The 15,240-nt window shown below is 39.1% G+C and overlaps 1 protein-coding gene across 1 annotated transcript in view; it reads left to right on the top strand.

Annotated features, from left to right (window-relative positions):
• crybb2 (crystallin, beta B2) overlaps nucleotides 1-15,240 on the top strand; it is a 147,410-nt gene that overhangs the window by 14,476 nt on the left and 117,694 nt on the right. The window lies entirely within an intron of this gene.

Below are 15,240 nucleotides of genomic sequence, written 5' to 3'. Positions count from 1 at the left end.
CCACGGGACTGTCTCGTGTTACATTTATGTCCATTGTCATTGCAGATTCTCTCTGCTGTCGCAGCAGAATGGCAAACGAGGTCGATGTGGAGCTGCTGTGTCGGTGCTGCAGTCTGCATCCCTCTCATCCCCCTCTCATCCCCCTCACACCCTTCAGCTCCTGCAGCTCCGCAGCATCCCAACACGGGATGACTGGGATTAGTTGCATTTTTCCTTTTTCTTTTTGCACCTGCATGACCTAGGTTAAAATAAAACTGCATTTGTTAAAGGTTTACTCAATCATAACATTTTTAATCCTTTTTTTTTTTATACATTATTTTTTTAAGTAGGTCAATTTGAAATGGATTCCCCTTGTGATATTGTTGAGGGGAAGTTAGTGGGGTGATCGTGTCTCCAGTACTGCGGTATGCAGACTTTGCTGGGGGAAGTTTGCGTCCTGGAGCGTTAAGGTTTCTGCGCAGAGAGAGCTGCCACTGGCCCCGGCCCTGGTCCTGCAGGGCGGCCGCAGGACGGGGCCACGCCCCTGCCAAGGGTGTGTGTGTGTGTGTGTGTGTGTGTGTGTGTGTGTGTGTGTGTGTGTGTGTGTGTGTGTGTGCGTGTGCGTGTGCGTGTGTGTGTGTGTGTGCAGCCCCATCACCTCCTCACGCAGCACAAGGCGCGTCAAAGCTGCTCATTCTGCCCCGAACAGGATCATCAGCTTCTTTTGGAAGAAAAGAAAGAAAGAGAAAGAAACTGCACCCCCTTGTCTTTGCACATGGATGTTTGGTTTCTAAATTAAGCTTCAGTTTGGATGTTTCACACTCTCATGCACAAGCACTTCCCTATCCTCAATGTGCAAAAACCTGCATTTTAACTAGTCTGAGTCATTTCTGTATTTCGACATCTATTCTGAACCTAAAGCTAAACTCAAAATGAACAATGATACCAAAGCTACCGCTCTAGACTGATTTGAAGTAAATTCATAATCTGAAAAGGTAGGATTGGTTGATTTTAGAAACTTAAAACGAACAGTTTAGTGTAGCATCCAATATGGCTGTCAAAGTTGAGCACCTACATAATGTGGCATTCATGGATCTCTGATGGAAATAGTTTCTGGTGCACAATAGTGTCATTATGATTTTGAAGAAACTCACTGGTGTAACTATAAATTATAGTCCAATGGACGAAATCTGAGCCTTTTCTATTATCACATCCTAAAATGTCCTACATGAAGCTGTAATAAATAAATATACACCTCATAAGAATCAGTAATTAATGGATTTACATTAATCAGTAATGGAATATATCTATATATAACTACTGCTGAACAATAATTTGTAATATTATTATACAAAAATGCTGCATATGGTTGCATCGTTTTCATCCTTTGTAATGATACATACAGATCCAGACAGAACTGATGCAGACGGATACACAGAAACGACCTGCAGGGGGCGCCGTTGCATCACCGATAATAAACACCTGAACCACCTGAGCCGCTGCGGAAAAAGCGAACACCATGTTCTCTGCGTGGTGTCTTATTCTAAAGCACAAAACCAGAACATAAGAGTTTGGTGAATGCACTTGAATGCAAAACACATCTCGTCCGTCATAAGACAGAAAAAGGCGCAGCTGCACGCATCATCCTTGAGCAGGGAAAGCGCAGGTTTGTGTGTTTGGCTGCAGAGAAAGAGAGAGCATCACTGGCAGCAATAGGACCTTCTTTCAGGTGACTCATCGAAAAATGCTCTCTATTATTCTGTAGCAGGTTTATAGTCCTCCACCTTTCATCCTCCCACCCCCGCCCTCGCTGGAGACACCAGAGTAAAGGCACAGATGGCACTTTGATTTCATTTATTCCACTGAAAAAGATCAAATCACTCAGTAAAACGGCCTTTTCCAGCACGTTTTCATTCACCTTCGGCTCCAGTAGGATTCCCATCAACTGTAGCACAAAAGTGCTGCATTCTGCAGCTTCAGGACTGACCTTTGCTCCAGTTCTGCGTCACCACAGAAATGTGATGCACCAGAGTCATTGAGAGGAATTATTGAATATGAATACAGACAGAAATAGGTTGGTTTGTTGAGCATCCCTGACGTTACTATGTAGGTGGAGCTCTAGTGGGATTTACGAGGAAATAGATGTGAAGTGAAGGGAGAACTGCCGCTAGAGGGCGGTGTTCTTCATTCATCCATCCATCCATCCATCATCCATCCATCCATCATCCATCCATCCATCCATCCATCCATCCATCCATCCATCCATCCATCCATCCATCCATCCATCCATCATCCATCCATCCATCATCCATCCATCATCCATCCATCCATCATCATTCCATCATCCATCCATTCATTTCCTATACACTGATACAAATATTGTGCTTGATCTACTTAAAAAAGTCAAGTCATTTTTTTTTGCATGAGATTATTATGTAATAATAATGAACTTAATGCACTTTACATTCAATGAATCTCAAAGTGCTACACCTAGGGCCTGATTTACTAAAGGTTTGAGTGCGTAAAAACGTGTGCAAACTTGACATCACCCGCAAACCAAAGTGCCAGCTGATCTACTAACAGCGTGCAAAGAGGACTGCGCCTCTCAAATGAGCAAAATAGCACACGCTGTTCATTTAGTACTTTTGCCCTGATGAATAATCAATATGGGGCGTACCCGGCAGAAAGCACTAAATACTGGGAGGGGAAAATGCAAATTGGTCCATTTACCACACGCAATGAGATTTACCAAGCCTGAAAGTTTTTGCAGGGATTGCGTCTGTATTTAATACGTTCGAAAGGAAGGTGCTAATTTCCACATGCAAAAGGAGAAATATTTTATTTGAATGTTAAATCGAGTATTATTCAGCAAAAGGTTGCCACAGGAGGCACATTATTTTTTTATTTGTGATAATAAATAAATCACGTGTTTTCATGGAGAAAAAAGTGTTTCTCATTGTGCGCCTATACTTGTTCTGCAGTTGTCATACCCCGGTGTTGTGCCGTATTCAGCACCCCTGCCGTGAAAAGCACCCCCTCGTCTGACAAAAATGATATTCTCATTCCGTGTCACGTTCTGTTTAGCGTCCAGTTTTGTGTTAATGATTCATGTTTAAATGCGCTCATGGATTCCACAATAGTCATACTTTCCCACAATCACAGTCACAGATAACAAAAATCGGGTAAATGGTTATTGATGTCATTAATTAATAGCCTGCTTACTGTGTTGTCTTCCATAATATTTGTAAATATATATAATATAAACTCCTAAGTATGTGTTTGTGTGAGTGTGTATATATAAATATATGGAAGTGTCAGTGTGTTGTTTTTTTTCTTGGTCTACTTATCATTGAATATACGAGGGGGTGCTTTTCACGGCAGGGGTGCTGAATACGGCACAACAATTTGCCTCTTCCACTAATATCTCTAACTCCAACTCGTCAAATTTCATTTTGCGCTCGCAAAAGACACGCAACACCTCATTTAAATACTGCTGTTTGCACCTGTTATCAATTGCGCACGCATTCTTAGTTGATCACCCGCAAAACACACAACAACAGCACGTGCAAACTTTTTCAGTGCACACGCAATTTAGTACTCTTTATTTAGGATCTTAGTAAATCGGGCTCTTAGGCCATTATTCATTCATTCACATCCTCACTGGTGGTGGTAGCTACGTTTGTAGCCACAGCTGCCCTGCAGACTGACGGAAGCGTGGCTGCCATATCGCGCCAGACGGCCCCTCCGACCACCACCAAACATTCATACACATTCAAACACATTCACACGGGGCAAGGTGGGTAAGGTGTCTTGCCCAAGGACACTACGGCAGCAAACTGGGACAGAGCGGGATTCAAACCGCCAACCTTCCGATCATTGGACGACCTGCTCTACCACCTGAGCTACCGCCGCCCCGGCTTGTCAAGAAAGATTAGTCTTTTTGACGTTTCCCTGCTCCAGTAAACCCTGATACAGATGACTGTGTCACCAACAGAATTGTGAAGACCTGGAGGAAAGATTGGTGATGACCACTAATTAGAATCAGGTGTGTTGATGCAGGAAACATCAAAAACATGCAGGACAGCGGCTCTGGAGGACCAGGAGTGAGGACCACTGATCTACATAATAATCTGATGCAAAAAGTTGACTTATCTTTTTTAAGTAGATCAACCACAATATTTGTTACGGCACACGCTCTCCTCTTGTTAAGAGAGAACCTACTTAGCACTAAGAGCTAAAAACCGGGATCAGATTTGTTTTCTTTTTTTTTTTTTTATATTTATAATTTTTTATTTTTCAAAGTGAAGACAAAGACAATAAATAAAAAAAGAGACATTACAATAACAATAAAATTAAAAAAAAAAAAAAAAAAAAAAAAGAGGGTGGGGGGAAGGGTTGGTACAGATGAACTTTAAAAATGATGGTGCCTCTAGCGTCAGATCAGGTCCAGCTCTAAAAGAAGACTAAGTCAAATAAAATAAGAAGCATGTGACTAACACATCAGGTCATATCATTATCACATTATTGTCAAGTGTTGTCTAATAACAGCCCATGGGGCAAATTGGTCATTTTCGTTATCTTTGAGGATTGCGGTTGCCTTTTCCATTGATAATAAGTCCAGAAAGTCATTCAGCCAGTTGTGTTTGTCAAAGCAGTTTGGTTTGCGAATCTTCCAGTTCATGAGTATTGACCTCTTTACACACAGGAAGGCGAGAGCAATGATACGTTGTATAATCTTCCCATGCACGTTCTCCACTGCACTCCCCAATAAACACACAACAGGACATTGAGGAACACGAATATTCAACATAGCTTCCAAAATTTCAATAACTTCAGACCAGAATTGTTGGACTACTGGGCAGAACCATAGCAGATGTATTAATGTACCAAGCTCACCACAGCCATGCCAGCACAGTTCAGAGACATTTGGGTCCATTTTTTTTAACTTGTATGGTGTGATATAAGCTCGATGTATAATTTTAAATTGTATAATTTTATATCTCACACAACTACACATAGATATTGAATTCTTTAATATTAAGTTCCACTGATCTGAAGTGAGAGATGAACCAATGTCCCGTTCCCATTGTGATTTGGTGGAGGTAGTGCTGTCAGGCAGAGATGAGCATAGTAATTTATAAATAACTGAAACTGTTCCTCGTCCAGTGGAAGCAGCTCTTAATTTACTATCAAGGACAGTATTAGTTCCCATCTTGATTCCTTTCAAATTAAATTTTTTAAGAATAGATTTTAACTGAAAATATTGAAAAGATGCAGAATCATCCAGACCAAACTGTGCTTTAATCTCATTAAATGGCATCATATCTCCATCTCTTACAACCTGACCCACCTGGGTAATATTGTGTCGTTGCCAGGTTTTATTAGTCAGTGTCCTGCCGCCTGCTGTTAACAGTGGGTTATTCCAAATAGGGCAAGATGGTAAAGACAATCCATCTATTAGTATTTGTCTGTGTACTGTCTTTGCGATTTCACAGGAAAAATCAATAAGTGAATTATCTATTTTGACATTATATTTGGGATAGTACCATAAAGATGAAATAGAAGTTGATTTGTTGTATTCAAATATGGTCCTTTCCTCCAGCCACTCCCAACTACCCTCAATATATTGATTTTTATTTTTATATGCCCATGACAGTGGAAATCTTACATTAAAAGCTAAATAATAACGATATACATCAGGTACAGCCAATCCTCCCTTGTTTCTAGACATTGACATTTTTTTACGATTAATTCTAGGCTTCTTGTCACACCAGAGAAAGCTTGAGATTATTTTATCAATTTCTTTAAACCATTGCTGTGGGAACTTTAATGGTATGGCTGATATAACAAAGGATAATCTGGATAAAATATTCATCTTTATTATTTCCACTCTGCCCCACAGTGATAACGGCAGGACAGTCCATCTTTTTAGATCTTCTCTAATACCTTTTAAAATATTAGGGCCATTTATATCAAATATCTTGTTAATCGGTGATATGATATTTATGCCAAGATATTTCATGCCTTGTGGTTTCCAAACAAAGGGTGCTGAGCCGAGGTGGGTTACAAAGGTATAATGGTTAAGAGGAATAGCCTCACTTTTACTGCAATTAATTTTGTATCCTGTAAATTGACCAAATTTTTCAACAAGTTTAAGCAAATGCGGTATTGATTGAAGAGGGTGAGATAATGTTAATAAAATATCATCAGCATAAAGGCTCGCTTTAAAATCGTAGCCACTCAGATTAATGCCAGTTATATTTTGGTTAGCTCGAATGGCACATGCCAGTGGTTCTAATACCAGAATAAAAATAAGTGGAGAGACTGGACAACCCTGCCGTGTGGATCTGAAAAGTTGAAAGGGATGAGATACTATACCATTTGTTTTAACACAAGCAGTCGGTTCAAAATATAACGCCTTAATCCACTGTATACATTTTGGTCCAAAACCGTACTTGGAGAATACATAAAATAAAAAAGGCCACTCTATTCTATCAAAAGCTTTTTCAGCATCCAGAGATATTGCTACCGCTGGATGCTGAAAAGTAGATGCTCTTGCCATGATGTGAAAGAGTCTCCTCATATTATTAGAAGAAAGACGGCCTCGAATGAAGCCGACCTGGTCTAAATGCACTAGTGATGGTATTACCTTCTCCAGACGCATTGCAAGAATCTTGGTGAACAATTTATAATCATTATTTAAAAGACTTAATGGTCTATAATTACTCATCTGCATATGGTCCTTGCCCCGTTTTGGAATAAGAGAAATAATAGCAGATCGCATGGTCATTGGCATTGACTGATTAAAGATAATATCATTAAAAAGCATGGTGAGAAATGGGGCTAATATGTCCTGGAAACTTTTATAGAACTCTATACTAAATCCATCACTACCTGGTGTTTTCCCATTTGAAAGCATTTTAATGGCAGATTTGACTTCTGTCTCCAGAACACATGTCTCCAATATCTCCTTCTCATTAATCTTTAGGGTGGGTAATGATATATCGTTCAAAAAGTTATCCATATCCTCATTATTGGCATGATATTCAGATTTGTACAAATTAGAATAGAATTCCTGAAAGGCTACATTAATTTGTTTTTGCTCACACACTAAAGACCCCTTACAATCATATATTGCTGGTATAAAATGTTGATTTTCTATTTGTTTTAATCTGAGTGCTAACATTTTTCCAGCCTTTTCACCCGATTCAAAGTATTTCTTTCGTAATTGAAATAAAGCAAATGATGTCTCTTCATGTATAATTGCTTGCAAGTCAGATCTTATCAATAATAATGAGTTTCTAAGTGTGGAATTGTTTGGGTCAAGCATGTGTTGTGTTTCTAAATTCTTCAATTCAGTCATTAAATTTCTTTTTTTGTTCAGTGTTTTCCTCTTTTTTGCAGTAGAGTAACTTATTATCCATCCTCTACACGTAGCTTTAAAAGCTTCCCATATTGTTTGAATAGAAGGGCCTGAATTTAAGTTGATATCAAAAAATTCACATATTTTTTCCCGGGTTGTTGCAACAAATTCTTCATCTTTCAATAGAGAGTTGTTAAATCTCCATTGTCTAGTCTTATGTATATTAACCAGTGGAGAGAAAATAACTGATATAGGTGCATGGTCAGATATGATGATACTATGAATCTGAGAGTCTAATACATTCTCCATTACTGCTTTCGATACAAGCAAATAATCTATTCTTGAATATGAATTATGAACTGTGGAGTAAAAAGTATATTCACGAGTATTGGGATTAGATAAGCGCCAGATATCCGTCAAAGCCAGTGATTTTTTTAATTCAGTAAAAGCTGCTGAGAGAGCTCCATCTGATGGAAGGGGACGACTTGAACGGTCTATAGTTGGGTCACTAGCCAAATTAAAGTCTCCCCCCAACAGAATGGGATCCCCAGCAAACTTTGATAGAAGTACACTGAGTGATGATAAAAATATGGCTTGATTAGAATTGGGTGCATAAATGTTAACAATTGTGTATTTCTGATTTTGTAGGAGACCTGAGATTATAATATATCTTCCATCTTTGTCAGCAATTTGTTCTATTAATTTAAACGAGATTCTTTTTGCCAGCAGAATGCTGACACCCCTTGCTGCTCCAGTACCTGGTGCAGAAAATACCTGTCCTACCCATCTCTGTTTTAATTTAGGCATTTCAGCCTCTTTTAGATGTACCTCTTGAAGCATTGCCACGTCACATGTTAATGATTTTAAATGTGAAATGATCTTATAGCGTTTAATTTTATTTGCGACCCCATTTATGTTCCAGGATATCAACTTTATAGTATTAGGACCCATATATTTTCAGAATATATTTAATTAGTGTAGGAGCTTTGCCTAAAAGCACAATATTTTTTTTCTGTACCAAACAAGGATTTAAAAAAAGAATTACACATAACAAACAACATGTAAGATGCCAAAAGGCAAATACACACATAACAAAAAAGAGACCGGCGTAGATCCAGTCTCCCATCCGTGAACCAAAGAAGAGGCAAATGGGCGAAGCCATCATCGTAATTCAGACCCCAGAAAGAAAAAGTAGGTGGGATTCAGCTCCGGCCACATGAGCAATATCCCACAAAACCCACCCACAAAGACGCGCCGGCATTACAGTCACTTCTGTGCGTAAAATAAATCATACTCGGGCCACCGAGAAAGAAGAACAGTCATGCAGTGACAATACATGGATTGAACCTTTTTACTTAATCTTTTAACAGAGACTGTTTCATTTAATTAAACTAAAATATTCTACGTACTCGGTAGCCCATTAATATAGCCAAATAAAAGTGATAAGAATAATAACTCACATCTACCGGTGCGCTTCCAGAGTGCCTCGTAATTATCCAAATATATCTGGAAGATGTCTTTTCAGTTCTCTATTTGCTTCCTCTGGGCTTTTGAAGATGTATTTTTTTTCATCAATGGTAACAATGAGTCTTGCTGGGTGGAGGATGCCATAGCGGTGATCTGTGTCCCGGAGTTTCTTCTTGATATCTGCGTACTCTGCTCGTTTACGCTGGAGCTCCACAGGAAGATCCTGGTGAATGTAGAACGGCTTTCCTTTCCAGATCAGCTTCTTCTTGCTTGCAGCTCTTAAGATGCTTTGCCTGTCATCCCATCTTAACAGCCGTATAAGATAAGGTCGCGGCGGTTCGGCCGGGTCGGGTCGGGGACGCAGGCTGCGGTGCTGTCTCTCCACCTCTGGTGCCGGGTCAGTCGGTTTCCGATCCAAAACATACCGCAGGATCTCCGCCATCTCCTCTTTTTGGTCACTCGCCTCCAGCAGACCCTCGTCCAGGCCCATCAGAACCAGATTATTCCTCTTACTATGAGACTCCATCAGCATCACTTTATTTTTCAGGTAGTCCACATCTTTGGAAACATCTTTGATAACTTTCCTGTCAGCGCTGCGCTCATCCTCCAATCTTCCAATTCGTTTTTTTAGCATTACTCATCCTATTCAGCACAGCCCGGGTGTCTTTTTTTAGTCCTTTGATAGATTCACTTAATTCATCAAATCTGGGCTCAAAGGAGTTTTTGATGCTGTTAATTTCAGCCAACAGTTGTTGCGCCCAGGCCGGCGTCTCTTCCTCGCCCATCATTTGTTTGTAGGCAGCGCGTTCAGTGTCTTGTTTTCTCCGTCTAGTATTCCGCTGAGATATTTCACTGGCCATCCATGCAAAAATATACCTTCCTGGTATATCTAGCAACAGTTTGCAGCGTTACTGACGTTAATCTGTTTTATTATAGGCACAATTTAAGTGCATTTAGGGTCTGATTTTACGAGAGGCTCTAACACGCCATTCCTCACTTGTCACGTGATCGACACACCACCCAGATTTGTTTTCTAAATGTCCATCCAACAGTTAGGCTAGTTGGGCTAATGGCTCAACAGCGCCCCCTAGAAAACTTTGCGCCTCAAGCCCCACAATACGGTTTGACGTACATGCACGAAAATCTGTACACACCTGTATCATGTCGCAACTTAAAGAAAAGTCTCTTGGCGCAGAATTAATCGTGTAATTTTGCCGCAATTTATGCCATTTCTTCGGCCGCTTCTTGGCCCGAACCGTAACGTGCACCCAGGTGTGTTATACATCAAAATGTGCGTCCCCATCCTGCGACGATGTGCATTACTTTTCTCAGTCAAAAGCGTTACCGTGGCGACGATAGACGCCAAAAAGCGCCCCCCCCTTCATCTGATTGGTCCATATTTGATAGTTCCTACTTTCTGCCATAACTTTTGAATGGTTTGACATAAAGAGTCATGGGTGGTGTCATCGGACTCAGTATTGAGTACTTGACCTTAATTGGTGTAAATTAGCCCCGCCCCTTCTTCTGATTGGTCCATATCTGATAGTTCCTACTTTCTGCCATAACTTTTGAATGGTTTGATATAGAGAGTCATGGGTGGTTTCATCCTCTAAATGTCCAGTTCTGAAGAATCTACATCAAGTCATACAAGCTTCCACTTTAGCCTGAACGTGCACAAGGGTGGAGGACCGTTCATCGCTGCTTGCAGCTTTAATTATATTTACTGTAGGAGCATAGGAGGCTGTTTCAGTTGCTAGTATGGTTGGCTGTCTGTGCAGTCGTGCAAGTTCAACGCTATTAAAGCACTTTAAACTTTAAATCAAAGCATTTTGTTTTTTTCATATAAAATAAATACATTTTTATGCAGTTTAGAAGTTTTGGGGATGTCCCTTTTTTTTTGGCGCCTGCGCTGCTGAAATCGGGGCGTCCCTTATTTCTATTTCTGAAAGGTGGCGACCCTACACCACCGTGTGGTTTCAGATAATTGAGTCATAAACAGAGTAAACTCTATTCCACAGGGCCACTCACAGTCTTCCCTGCATAAACTGCCATCTGATTAACACGTTTAGTGGTGCCATCGTTATGCATTTCATGGTATCCAGTAAGTCCGAACTCCCTGGGCTCCATGGAGGCCCAGATATAAAACACTCCTGCTCCTTTGAAGCTGGTCTTTCTGCGGTGCTTTCATATTCCAGGTGCTGCACACAACGACTAAGTGAGCGGGTTCTCTGAAGAGCTCTGTGTCTGTTACAGGTCAGTCAGCTCCCTCACTCGTGTTCCGTCTTGGATGCATTGATCTCGTCTGATGTGCTTCACTCTCGTCCCCCAGGATCCTTCTCACGCTCACGCAGAGATCTGGCAGCATATGCACACATACTCCCTCTCAAACCTGAAGCCCTTGATCTAAAGCATCGGCTACGATAGAAGAAGACCATGACTACGTTTCCATGCAGTCAAAATTCAGGTTATTGCTAATATTCTGGTTACTGAAACATTCTGAATATTCCAAACCAGCGATGCACGGAGAACATCATGACGCAATTACCGTCATTTCCACTTCTTCTTCCTGTATCCAAATTCAAAACAAATGCTGCTTCGTGCAACTTTTCTCTCACCTTCTTGTAAATCTTCTATCCCGGTACTTTCTACCGTCTACAAATGCAGAAATGTTCATATCCTTCATTACATTTATGAAGTGATTAGTCTCCTCCTGGTCTTGTTTCTCCGTGTTTATAAGAACTTCCTGGACTCAAAAGACCAGGATTCCTTGTGAACAGAACATGTGCAGAAAACAAATTCCTGTTCCGTTTGATGGGGATATTCAGTTTGGCGTTTACATGACCCAATATTCAGGTTTTAAAAGGAGTAACCCAGGGGTCATATTCGGGTTTTTAAAAAAAAACCCGAATAGTGTCTATTCCGTCTCTACGCGAGCATTATTTACTGTTTGAGCAAGCAAACAAAAAAAAACAAAAAAAGGAAAAAAATGAAAACAGGAAAAAAGAGAACAAAAAAGAAAAAAAAAGAAAAATTTAGTTGACTTTACTTGCAAATTAATTTTGTACATAATAAAAATTAAGTAGTTTGGGCTCCTGTGTTGAAGTCTTTGTTTGCCCTCTCAGTGTAATTATTACTTAGGCTTTTGTGTCTTGAACAAAGAAAAAAAAAAATAAAAAAAAGACCATGACAATGTGATAGGTAGGTAAACAAGGGTTTCAAATATTTTATTCTTTCAGTATCACTGGCAAATATAAATTGCTGCTCCACAATTCATTGTCAAAGACCCCCCTCCCCCAACATTTTGAAGTGATTTATTTAGAAGACAGTGTCAAATTCACCAATTCTTAAAAAGTAAGTGCAGAAAACATCTTATTATTCAGAAAACAGATATCTAACCTTTCTGAGAAAGGCGGCAGGTGATGATAATGTTCATGGAGCTCTTGCACGGTTTGTCTGTGTGGTGTGTGTGTGTGTGTGTGTGTGTAGGTGTAATGCATGAAAGAACCACACACACACACTCACACACGCGTCTTACTGCGGTCAGGTCATACATTTGTGTCTGTTGTAAGGCGTTATCAGCCATGTTTTATGCAGGGACAAAATGTGCAAATATCATATATACATACATGAATATGAGTTTCCCCTGATGCTGAAAGCTGTAGCTTAAACAACTGGTCTGACTGTCTTGTTTCTCTCCGAGAGATTCCACACCTGCTTCTTAAACAGATGCCGAGAGCACCGGCGTCGGAGAGTCGGGTGTGAGGGAGCGGCGGTGCTGGCGGGGACCGGGGTTCCCTCAATATATTCAGAATAACGCCTTGTAGCTCCTATAATGTCAGCATTCATGAAAATGTAATAACGCCTGAAAATGTAAGAAAATCTGCACTTAACTCAATCGAAAATGTAATAAAATCCAATAATGTAATAACTTCCCCAATAATGTAATAAAATATCCTGACTGATATTGTAATAACATTTTTACCGATAATTTAATACCTTATTACATTATGGGGAATTTATTACATTTTCAGGTGGGTCTTTTTTTTTTTTTTTTTCCCAAAACTGATAATGTAATACTTGACAAATAATGTAATATATACAGGGTTCATACACATTCTTTCCATGAGTTTCCATGACTATACATGACCTCTAAAACATCAATGTATGAACGAAATATAGGAATAAAACTATGTAAAAAGTCACCACAGTGGAGATCTAATGACAATTATGGTTTTATATAAAATAAACATTTGTTTAAACTAGTGGTGGGACTCGATTAAAAAAATTTATTTAATTAATTAAAAGCTTTGTAATTAATTAATCGCAATTAATCGGATATCAATATTTGAGACGAGAAGCAACATTTTTCAATTTAAATGGATTTTGGTACTGTATATGACTGGATCATTGAATTGACACATAAATGAGCTTAAACAACAAAATTGTGTTTATTTTGATAACTGAGTGTTAACATAAACATTAAAACTAAAATCTCCGCCCACCGAACCCAACAACGACTTTGGGTTTCCATTGTTGTTTCTCGTGTTGAGTTTTGTGCATCAGTATTACGGGTAACTGATACCGGGAACTCGTGCAATGAGAAACGTTCCGCACTGTTTGGAGTGCAAAAGTAAATTGCGATTAAATGCGTTATTTTTTTGGTCGCGTTATTTTTCTGTAATTAATTAATCGTAATTAACGCAATAAAGTCCCAGCCCTAGTTTAAACTAACACTGATATACCAGCACTATGTTGTAGTATATGTAGTATAGTAATCTAATATTGCACATTCACATTAAAAAACAAATAGCTGACCAAATTCTCGAGGCATAAATGTTTCCGAGGTAAAAGGGTCTGAAAAATGAATAAGCACTTTTCGATACGAAATATTTATTGATCAATTTTAAATCTACCTTATAGGCTGTTATTACTAAATGTTATTATTAAGTGAGGAAAAATAAATTCCATGACTTTTTCAAAACTTTTGGGGTGAACTTATGTTTCCAAAACTTTTCCAGGCCTTGAAAATTACATTTTCAAATTCAATGACTTTTCCAGGTTTTTTCAAACGTACAAACCCTGTATAGATGTTCATTTTCAGTCCAATTCAGTTCTACATTTTGTGTTTTAAGTATCTAAGAATGTTATATACGCTGGTTTTGAAACACCAGAATGACTATTGGGTTAAATTGCAGACTTTGAGTTGTAATAAATTAATGTAATAAATGTAATAAATTAATTACATTTATTACATGTAATAAATTCCCAATAACATAATAAGGTATTACATTATCGGTAAAAATGTTATTACAATATCAGTCAGGATATTTTATTACATTATTGGTGAAGTTATTACATTATTGGGTTTTATTACATTTTCGATTGAGTTAAGTGCAAATTTTATTAAATTTTCAGGAAATTGTTACACTATAGGAGCTACAATCGTGGAGTTGGTGAGAAACACACGCGTGCGTTTCCACCTGCGTGGCCTGAACGGTGGAGCCAGCACGGCGTGTGCAGGAGGGATCACACGTGGCCACTTGGCAAAGAAATGGAAGCATACAGGAAATGGACACACAGGTAAATTGGTAAAAGGCAAATAACAGGCCATGTATAGGGGGGAAAAAAATCATTTTTAACTTGTTTTTCTTTTTAGTATTTTCCACTTAAACAGGAAACAGAAATATAGATTTACAAACGTTTCAAGCCACCCACCCTCTACCAACCCACACATTTCTCTCTGAAGACAGTGACGAACTAAATACACGCTCACGTTGTCGACACATGCACACACTGACAGATGGCGTTTCAGTGAACACACCTGCCCACTCACACCTACGGTTTCCCTCTAAATCGTGGCAACAGAGTTGCTAAAAGTGAGCAGCATGCCACACTCAAGGACTAAACAATCTTATACGTCTTTTTTTTTTCTGGTTTTCTTTTTGGATGTACCGTTAGTGCTGGGCGGTATGACCAAAAATTTATATCACGGTATTTTTCAAAATTATATCGGTTTCACGGTATATCACGGTATTTTTTTTTTCATGCACAACTTGGTGTTAACCACATTTTCTAATGATTTGGAAAGAAATTGCTGCAGTAAATTGGCTTAGAATGGCCTATTTTACTGTCATGAGGAGGATGCATAAATCAAATAAATTTGATTTAGGCTTTTCAAAGAAAAAGATCTTTTACAAAATTACAAGGTAGAAAATATTTATTGAACATAAAAAAACTGAACATTTTTTAATTTCCCAGCATTATGTTGTTTTGGTTCCACCTCCTGGTGAATGTTAGGTAAAATTCTTATGTGGTTATTTTTTGGTTGGCCAACGATTTATGTTGTGGTGCAACCGTTACGGGAGCGGCCAGTCTATTTCCTTATATTACATCGCCGTTATTAATTGTTAGTTTTTTTCACCCCCCCCCCC

The sequence above is a fragment of the Cololabis saira genome, chromosome 9, assembly GCF_033807715.1.
Source record: "Cololabis saira isolate AMF1-May2022 chromosome 9, fColSai1.1, whole genome shotgun sequence".
Classification (NCBI taxonomy): domain Eukaryota; kingdom Metazoa; phylum Chordata; class Actinopteri; order Beloniformes; family Belonidae; genus Cololabis; species Cololabis saira.
Note: the sequence above shows the minus strand (reverse complement) of the source record. Positions and strands in the feature narration are given on the sequence as shown.